General features: G+C 38.3%; 1 protein-coding gene across 1 annotated transcript in view; it reads right to left on the reverse strand.

Annotated features, from left to right (window-relative positions):
* Nucleotides 1-9,819, reverse strand: part of PRDM1 (PR/SET domain 1) — a 100,989-nt gene extending 91,170 nt beyond the window's left edge. Inside the window, exons 1-2 of the mRNA XM_085306923.1 lie at nucleotides 9,720-9,819; nucleotides 8,965-9,003 (exon numbers count right to left, since the gene is read on the reverse strand). The gene's annotated coding sequence lies outside the window, so the exon portion shown is untranslated. The remainder of the gene's footprint in view (nucleotides 1-8,964; nucleotides 9,004-9,719) is intronic.
* Between the last annotated feature and the right edge of the window lie 135 nt (nucleotides 9,820-9,954).

A 9,954-nucleotide genomic window follows, 5' to 3' on the forward strand; every position in this document is an offset into this window, starting at 1 on the left:
AAAAAAAAAAAAAAAAAAAAAAAAAAACAACTACAAGAGGTCTTACACACACTGAGCATGGAGAGCAATGTTAAGTCCTTGTTGACCACAGTTATCCAGCACCTCATCTTACTACTTCTTTGCAAACAGCTTGAAATCAGATATATAAGTAATTTCCCTCGGGCCGTGTCTACACTTGGATTTTCATCTAAAATTCTCACAATGTCGCTACTGGTTTAGTTGAGCCAATGGAAAATTCTTCCAGAAATTCTTTGGTGCTGACAAGGCCTCAGTGCTTAACCAACATGATAAATTACATCATAAGCTGCCAAGAGGTCTATCATGACCAAAAYGTTTACATAATTGAACCAGAAAACCACTGCCGACTCTGATAAGGACAATCTTGACTCTCATGTAAGATATCCTTGTTATACAGAAATCAAATCAAGTATGCCACTGTTGTGAGCAAAATTTGATATTAAAAGTCTATCTGCACTATAAAAAGCTAGTATTTCCAATTTTGAAAAAATCAGTTATATAAGATGAGAATTACTGTCAGATGTAATAACATACATTCATACAATACAAATACATAACAGCACAACTCCCACACAACTTACCAAAAACCAAAGCAAGCATAGTTCTATTTATTCTGCATATCTAAATGATATCTATTATTTTAAACACTGCTAATAGTAGAGGAAGAAATAACAGGTGTCATTGTTTCTCCCAGGTGTGTTCATCTTTTTCATTTGCCCATTGAAAAGAAAAGCCAATTAATGAGTAGGCTCAAAGTGATGATTAATTAAACAACTTCCAGGGGCCAGGGCAGGGGGGGGGGGAAGGTTCCTCCATTTGGGAGGCATCTCGTTTAGCTATGAGCAAGCTGCAAGGCAAGAGACAGACTCCTCCTTAGCTTTTTGTTTTAGCTGACGTGTATTTGTAAAGGGTCGAAGATGCTTTAGCYGGTATGTGTTTGTAAAGGGTCAAAGATGTTTCTCAGCTTATCTGCCTTTCCGGCATCACTAGTCCAGTGTCACGCTCACTCGCAGCACAATGTTTTTAAGTCCTCCAGACAATATCCCAGCACTGCTCCATGCAAGGTCAGGCATCAGCTTTGGTATTTAACCAGCATCATTTGCAGCTAGTATTTCTTCTTTTAATCACTTAGACCTGAATCTGCTATTTCTTGAACTAAATACTCCTATGCAGTAAGTGAACCTCTGAAAATTATTCATCTCATCCAAGCAGGCTCCTKGCTGGCTTTCTAGTGAAAACTTGCAAACAATAAGCAAGACGGCAGGTCAGAGTTGGTAAGACGTGTGGCCCCTTTCCCTTTTCCTCACCACACCACCACCTTGAGACCTTTGATCTGGATGTCAGTGGTGAAAATACACAAACAGAACTTCTCTTATTATATACTCACAGGTGTACATTCCTAAAACTGTTACATTCCATTACTTCCAACAGCACTGGAAAACAATACCTTAAGAGGTTGACCCCTTCTCTCCTCAGATCGCACCGGTATCCAAGCACAAAGCATCACAGTAAGCAYGGCATTGTAAACACGGCCTGCCCGGCAAAAATTATGCCGGCAAATCCAAGCATCGCATGAAAGGACAGACCCACGCGGTGGCTGGGATTTTTCCGCACTACTTGTGCTGCGCCCCCGTTTGCGGGGCTCAGAGGGAACGGGCGCTTCTCACGCTCAGCACCGGGGCTGCCGGCAGACCMCGCTTCTGTGCCACGCGGCTGGAGCCGCGAGCCGCAGACGGCTGCCTCACGGCTAACTTGGCTCAATTTCGTCAGTCCAGCAAGAATTAGGAATCTTGCTGAAATAGATACGGCCTCTGAGGACTTCTTATAAACAACATGCAGCGAGACTGTTCTTTTGAGCTGTGGCTATCTAATGTGAAAACACATCCTACCTCCCCAGAAACACTGATCCTACTTTTTAAAAATCAGTCTCCAGCTTTGACAGCCTAACACAGGACGCAGTGCTTTTCTCTTTCTGTTACAAATACATTAATACGATTCAGTAACTAGAAAGGAGAAAAAAAAAAGCCTAAGGACTTTAGCAGCCTATTTTTCTCTCCAGTTGTTCTGCGCTGTGTTTATCAGTAGCTTGGTACTGCATCTCCTTTTGTTAGAAAATTAAAAGTTGAACTGCAAGCATAAAAGCCACCACAAACCATGCAATAACCTTCAGGCATTTTAAGAGCAGCAGAGGTTAGAAGGGCAGCTCCTGACTCTAAACAGCACCTATTGTTTCTTTTTCTTCTTGAATAACAAAAGTAGAGTTGAAAGCTATTTACCTGGCTTTACCTCGATCAGATCTCATTTCCCCTTTATTTTTGGTAGATGATCTTATCAAATAGTGTTTTAGTCAGACATTTTTCTATTTTTTCCTTTCCTTTTTTTTCATTAATATGTCCTATAATACAACTCAATACAGAATCATAGGAGAAAAACACTCTCAATTAGAAGATTTTAGGATTCTGTCAAATGTATGTTTAAATTAAGGGTAACTAGGTTTATTTTTAAGCTTGATTACGGATTTTAGTATGACTCTAGTTTTGAAATCGTAAGGGCCGAGTCACAATACACAGCTCTGATCCTGCAAACATCCCACGCAAACAACTTTCTGCCTGTGCAGTCTCATGTATTCCCCTCACACCGCAATCCATACAACTGGACGCTTGTACAAACATGACTGCAGAACAAGGCTGGAAGGATAAATTCTGACCCACCAAAGTTACGGGAGTTCTGCTGTTCAGTGCGGTGGGTCCAGTATGTTACTCAGCTGCTTAGAACACAGAARTAAAAAGTATCATTAAAAAAAGAAAGAAAGAAAGAAAGAAAAAAACACGCCTCACATGAGTAGTCATCACACAGTTTCTGTGACTAGTTGGGAGTGATCTGTAGTTAATATATAAAATCCTCTGAGATATAGCCCTAAAAAAAAAAATCACTAGAGACAAAAGCAATCTATAACATATAATTTCTTTCACTGTTTTTAAAATGCAATTAAAATATTTATAAAACTTAATATTCTCTCTGTGGTGTTCTCTTTATGGACAAAGTTCATACAAGAGCTATCATTTCTAGATTTGCTGATCTCCATTTGGAAAAAAAAATTAAAAAATTAGTTTCTCTATATCACTTCCAAATATCTGTCTCACACATTTTGTACACTCGTGCAATTTCATTTAAATAATARAAAAAATGTAACTGAAATAATTCGCCATTTCATGAGCTGCTGTTTTTACAATCATAAAGGACTGAACACAGAAACCACTTTATTTTAACTACCTATGAATTAAATTTCAGTGCAGTATCTGCAACCATAGAAAACCTATTAGACATAGCAATCTATAATGCAATTTTATGGCATTTGAGTCTTCTTCATTAGCTGGAGTTTGTAAATACCATACAAAAGTTCAAGWAAACCATTAAATTTGTTAAAAAAACAAGATTTTGCTTTGCTACGAAAGCATCTTATAAATTTGTATTTTTAGGAAATCTCAGATAAAAATCTCAAAGTTCATTTTTCTTTAGAACAATATGCTGTCTATGAAACTTGACTTCATTGGATATTATATTAACAGGTCTAAGCTCTGAAGTGAGTATTATACCTGATCCTCAGCAGCTATACACTGCCATAACTTAACTGAARCTCATGTCCCATTAGGACTAATTTGAGACACAAAAGTGCTTCCGACAGCAAAACAGACAGACAGACACACAAAGACTAAAAACCTTTCTATTTGCACAAGTTGGAAGTGTACTAAAGAGATATATATTTCTGAAAATGACTAAGTATTATAGCCTTAGAGTCAATTTTAGAATTTTGTGAGAATATTTTTACTTTCTGTGAAGACTGCATCACCAGTCTTGATTCTATCAGATTTTTTTTAAATGGCATCAACTCTTGCTCTTTTTGCAGCACAGTTTTTATTCAAAGTTTTTCCAGACTACAGTGAAAAAGAAATCTACATCTGAGTGCCTATAGGAACCAAAATTATTTCATATATTATTGGTTTTCTTTGTATCTTTGAGTCGCTTGAAATGTTGGAATTACATACATTGTCCACTTTAAAAAAATGCTAGCGAACGCTTTAGTTACTTCAGTCCTTTATAGCTCTGGAGGAGCTGGCAAGCTAGTAAGAGGAAACTAAGTTCCCAGTCAGTTCAAAGGAAATGCAGTATGCTCATTTCTACTTGAAGAATCCACTCTTTATCAGGCAATACAGGCATTTCTACATAACCTTTATCAATGCAGCATCTGGGCACAACATTTTCATCTTATTACTTTTTTTCCACTGAAGATATTATTAGTCTATAAACCTCAGGAAAAAAATGGGCATAGGGTAAGAAGAAATTTGAGCAAAAATGTGTATTTACACAGTTAATCATGTTCTCCTCGTAGCTGCTGGGAAGTAGGGGGAGGATTTATGATGTCTTCCTTGCTTCCAAATCTGAATGCACATGCATACATTCTCAAATCTCCCATCTTACTCCAAAAGCATCAACTTGCATCAACAAACTTCATTATTTCACTTCATTGCTTAAGAAAGCAAGATTGGTTAAAAACATTTACGCTGAAATTCTAAAACCTGAATTATATTTTCAATAGGAAAGAAAATGATTTAGCTTGAACTTTTGAAGATGAGCAGCCCCCTGTTCTAAGACAGTTTTCCCATGTCTGCCAAGAACTAGTTTACTAACATTGCCTTCAAAAATGTTTATTAGTGGCCTGGAAGATAAAGAAAAAATAATCATTTTTCTCCTCCTTACTGCTCAAATATCATTTCAGTCTTCTCACTGCACAAGATGTTCACAGTAAATATTTTCAAATTTTTCTCATGAATGATGCGGTTTAGTTACTACAAGCATTCAGACACTTGACAGACAGTAAAACAATTTCTAGGAAATAGATGTGGGGGGCAATGTTTCTGAGCTTCTTTACATCAAACAAATTACTAATAAGAGAGTTGCTAACAACAGTATTCAGGACCCTTTAATCACAAATACAGTATTATCAGGAAGCTATTCATACTACACTTACATCTGGCAGGCTAGACAAGACTGGAATGTTTCTGAATATTTAGTGACACTGTATTTCAGGTGTGATTTTGAGGAGGACAGGTACCTTCACAGGCTTGGAGGGGGATTAGAACATATATAATTAATAAAGCACATACCCCCTTACAAAAGAAAAGCTACAAAAGGCTTAAAGGAAGAGGAAAATAGGGAAATGTTATCCTATCTTCACTCCACACTTCTGGAATGTAGGCAGATCACAGTAAAAGTTTAAGTGGCAAGAAGATTAAAGGAAAACTGTTAAAGCCAAAAAGGACACTCACATCATCTGGTGCAAGTCAGTTGTGTCTCCACAGACTCAGCAGAGATACACTGATTTACACCAGTTGATGTTTGGCCCGACGGCTTCACCGAAGATACTATCGATTAAATGTGTGTTCTATTTCGATTAAAAGCTCCTCCCGCCGTTAGAGCACATCTTGCCCCAGCTGGAAGCCACTGCGGCATTTTTCTTTTTGCTCGAAAGCACCCTATAGGCAAATTCCATAATAAAAAATAAAYGTCTACATAAATTATCAACCACTGTTTGTTATTATTTATCATTTTTCAACACAGAGGCATGCCAGGCGCTTTATAGGAAATACACTGAAGACAATTCCCTGCCCTGCAGAGCTTGAAATACGAGGGCTGGTCAGTTCTGCAAACACAGAGTACTGCTTTACTGAAAATTACTCCAACTACTTCAGTTGCATTTCTCACAGTAGTAACACTGTGCTCATTACGCTCGTTAGCCATTTCAGGTCTCAAGTGACGAACAGGACAAAAGGGAGGACAAAACAGAAAGACAGATGCCAAAGAGAAATAGTCCTACACTCACCTCGCTTAGGCGCACCTACAGCTGTACATCTTTCTGATCCTAAACACATTTGCTGGGCATTTAAGCCAGCTTTTGCTTAAAGAAGTGAATATTATCTTTTCAAAATGTTAATTTCGAAGCACATGATGTTTCACACATGTTTTCTAATGTGAGGCACCGCTAATGAAGAGATCCGTTAACATTGTCTTTAATGAGAAAGGGGAATCAGGAACAGTGCTAAAAATTCTGGAATAGTAACATCCATATGGTTTCAAGCATCGCCACCCATCCCTGCACTGAACAGTGCAACTGCAGACGCTGACAAGCTTTCCACGCCACRTTCAAAGTAAAAAGAAAAGTGGAACATGAGGCCAACTGTGAAACTGAAAGAGCTATCAGGTCTGAGGAGGACTGCAGGGAAAAAAAATCATAAATTACAAGGCTTAGTAATGAAGACCAGTTTTAACTTTACATTATGAATACCAGAAAGCCACTGTCACGATTTCATGGCATTAAAAAAAAAGCAGCAAGTTACCAAATATCAAAAATTGTTCCTAGAAATACTGTGTCTTCACATTATCAAGTATCTTCCTAAACATTACTTGGAACCCACAAATATTTATTTTTAAAAGATGAGGCATATAGGTCCCTACTGTCAATGAACTAAAATTAGCGTGTCTGAAATATAAAAATATACAATAAAGACACATTCCTTTCTTTGTCCTATTTTCTGGGCCATAGAAGTTTCACGCTAACATTTCAGTACTATCTTGGGTTTGGTCATTCACTTTTACAAAAGCTAACATTCAGCTAACTTTTGTCATGGCTACTATATGACTGGCTCCCCATAAAGAAAATACAATAAAAATATGTCAGATTTCTTCTTTTGTACAAGGCTTTTAGGAAAGTAATTGATTTTTATTCTTTAAGTATTATTACTTTTAGAAGATAGCTAGAACCTAGTTAATTTTCACCAGTCTCAAAGGAATTAATTTTGCTAACAAAGAAACAAGAAATCAAACCTACAAGATTAGAAAAATCTGCATTCATTTACATAATTTTCAAAGATCAGCCATTAAAAAGGGTATGTCCAAACTTATCAATTTAGCACACAACACTGTATTTCAATCAAAGTTACAAGACATGAAACACTTTATTAAGTGCCTTAGCAATCTCTTAACAGCTGCTGAGAACACGAGTGTTCCTATGGCTTTTGGCAAGATTTAGGAGGTTTGGAAATCAGGAAGATGAGATCTAACATAGGTATCTTTAGGAGGAAATATCTGAAAAAATAATAATCACGATCTAAGTAATCATATGTCCAGCTTGTAGTTACAATTATCAATTGTACTACCCTGCCTCTTCATCTTCATGTTATGTGGTAAACTTTTAATTCTACAAGGGAAAARTAAGTGTGAATATTACAGAAAAATATGGAAAATTTTAAAACTCCCACTGTGAAAAAGCTTACTGGTCGTAAGCATGCATTCTTCCAAAATTAATATTAACTGCTTTTTAAAACATTACCCATTTAAAAATTAAATTGACAGAACATAATCATCTTAACTTCCATCCAAAACACTTTGCATGAGTTACGGAATGTTTTAATTTGTCCAGCATATAACACCAACTTATCAAACACTACAAAAGAGGAAATAATTTTACATAAAATAGGGAAGTATTCATTTGTAGGATGTGCTGTCCCACATAAATTTATTACTGCAAAAAAACTTAAGAACTGCTAGTAGTAGAAGCCTTGGAAATATTATAGCATTAAAAATGGTTTAAGATAATCTGTTTGTCTCTTATTTGCCTGAAAAAGAAGTCACATATTTAGAGGAAAGAGGTCTATTTTGCAGATTCTGATTGTTCAGCTGGAATTAGTATTTAATACTTATCAATCAAAGTGAAGCAGGATTCATCTGAACAGGAGAGCTACGACTTGAGTTAATTTGTCATCCATGATTATCACTTGGAAGTTCACTGAGTTTATTAAAGACAACTACTGTGTGATAAGGACAGTAGAGACACTATTAACCATGTCATTTAAATTGCTTGAGTTGGCATTATGCCCAAGTCCTTCAGATCAGTATATCAACACACTTGTTGCTGGCAGACTCATTTAAAGTAGAGGGGGGGGAAGGAAGACAGGAACTCCCACAGAACTGAGTATGCTGTACAGATTTCTACAGTAACTCTTGAGAATAAGCAACATTACTCAGTTCACGTTTTTGATTGCTAGAGAAGAGAATGGCAAAATCAAAACAGCTAAGTGAAAGACACTGTTCTTCCTAAGAAGTTAAATGAAATGTTTTACAATTGCCATTCGAAATAACCTTACTGGAACACTTTGCTTGCAACTACAATATTGCCAAACTGCAACAAAGCCCCCCCCCCTCAAAAAACCCTACTTGTTCTGCCAAATTTTATGATCCCTTATTTCTCCCACCCATGTCTTTTCACAAGGATCTCCTGCTTTCACTTCATTAAACCAGCGGGAAGGAGGAAAAACTCCAGTGGCTGGACACAGTTTATTTTCAGAAGATGCAAGAGTCATTTTATTTCACTTCAGACAAGATTTGTGCCACAAAGTAACATACAACACATTGGCGCAAGCTGCAGTTAAGAAGGTACAAGCATTTTTTCCCGATTCATACTGAAATTAATACCAACATCTTTGTTGGAAAAGCCCTACATGTTAAGTTAGGCATATTACTTTCACGTGTAGAAAACAACCACAAGAACTTTTTCTTTGTACTTTTCATCTCCCATTTTCTTAAAAATACTACGTCCCGTTTAAGAAAAGAAAGGGTATCCTTTTTCTTGGAAGTGAGGAATTCATCAGTTATTTAACTGTTAACCCGGTGCGCAAAAGCAGCTTATTTGTCTGCTACAGAAAGCTGTATTCCCCAATACCCCAATTGTGGCCAGCAACAGCACAGCATTCTCCTATTTATCACTTCACCGGGACACAGACGCACGAATTAGCTGGCACTGTGGGCCTCAGCAGTACAACAAATACTCAGGTAGCTGCACAGTACATGGCCTGGGAGGGTAATCTTTGGGGGGAGGAAAGGCTCTCTTACCTTCTGCAAACCGTCCTCCGGCGTCTTCAAGTGAATGCTCTGGAAACACCAAAACAAAACCCCCTAAAGTAACAGCACAACTTGCAGCCAGCCCCGCAGCTTTGCCATCCCCCTCCCTTCCAGACCACTTTCCCACCGCTTGAACTACAAACAGCAACTTTCCCGTGGCATTTATTTTTTACTGGTGAGCCATAAAATCGCCCGCTTGTCCAATTAATGTGAGCATCATCGTTTTCATTTACCTTTCACCATCTCCGGGGAAGGGAAGCAGARGGGGGGAACAGAAAGGCAAATGCAAAAAAGAAGCTTCAGAAACACGAGTTTCAACTCATTTACGATCCCAGATAAAGGTTAATAGTTAAACTCCTTCCTCTCCCTCCCACCCTCACAATTATTGATGCCCTTCAAGAAATGAAATGTTTTTTGTTCTCGTTTACCAGAGGCTAGACAAACTGTCAACATCTCCACTTTATTTACGGGTTGAGCAACAGCAGTTCCTCAAACATCAACATCTTTTACGTTAATCCTGGAGAGAATCCACTTCTCTAAAACTACAAATTTTGCCAACTTCTGTAGTATTTATTTTTAACAAACAAAAGCGAGAGCCTTGAGCGATCTTCCCTGCGCCCCGAGGGGAGGAAGGGGCGAAAGCACGGCTCCAGCCTCCGCGCTGCAAACCCCTCTCCCCCGCCAGCCCCTGGGCACGCTCCATCCCACCTTCCCTCCCCAAAATCTCTCCCCTCCTGATCCCCCACCTGCTCCACGTCCAGTGGGATTTCAAGGGAGGAAACAAAATCTGCCAAGTGGTTCCTTTCGGGCGATTTCTTCAACCCGTCTGGAGGTTTAGACCTGAAAAACAAACACCTCTATTGAATGCAAACTAAGCTTTGGGGGTTGCCGAGTTAATTCCCCGGCAGACAGCTACTCTCAGTGTCTGGTTACACAAACATACCTACAGACAGGTTGGAGAGAAATCCCTTAGAAACACCC

This window comes from Rhea americana, unplaced genomic scaffold (genome assembly GCF_003343005.1).
Source record: "Rhea americana isolate MKP2758 unplaced genomic scaffold, rheAme1 scaffold_25, whole genome shotgun sequence".
Lineage (NCBI taxonomy): Eukaryota > Metazoa > Chordata > Aves > Rheiformes > Rheidae > Rhea > Rhea americana.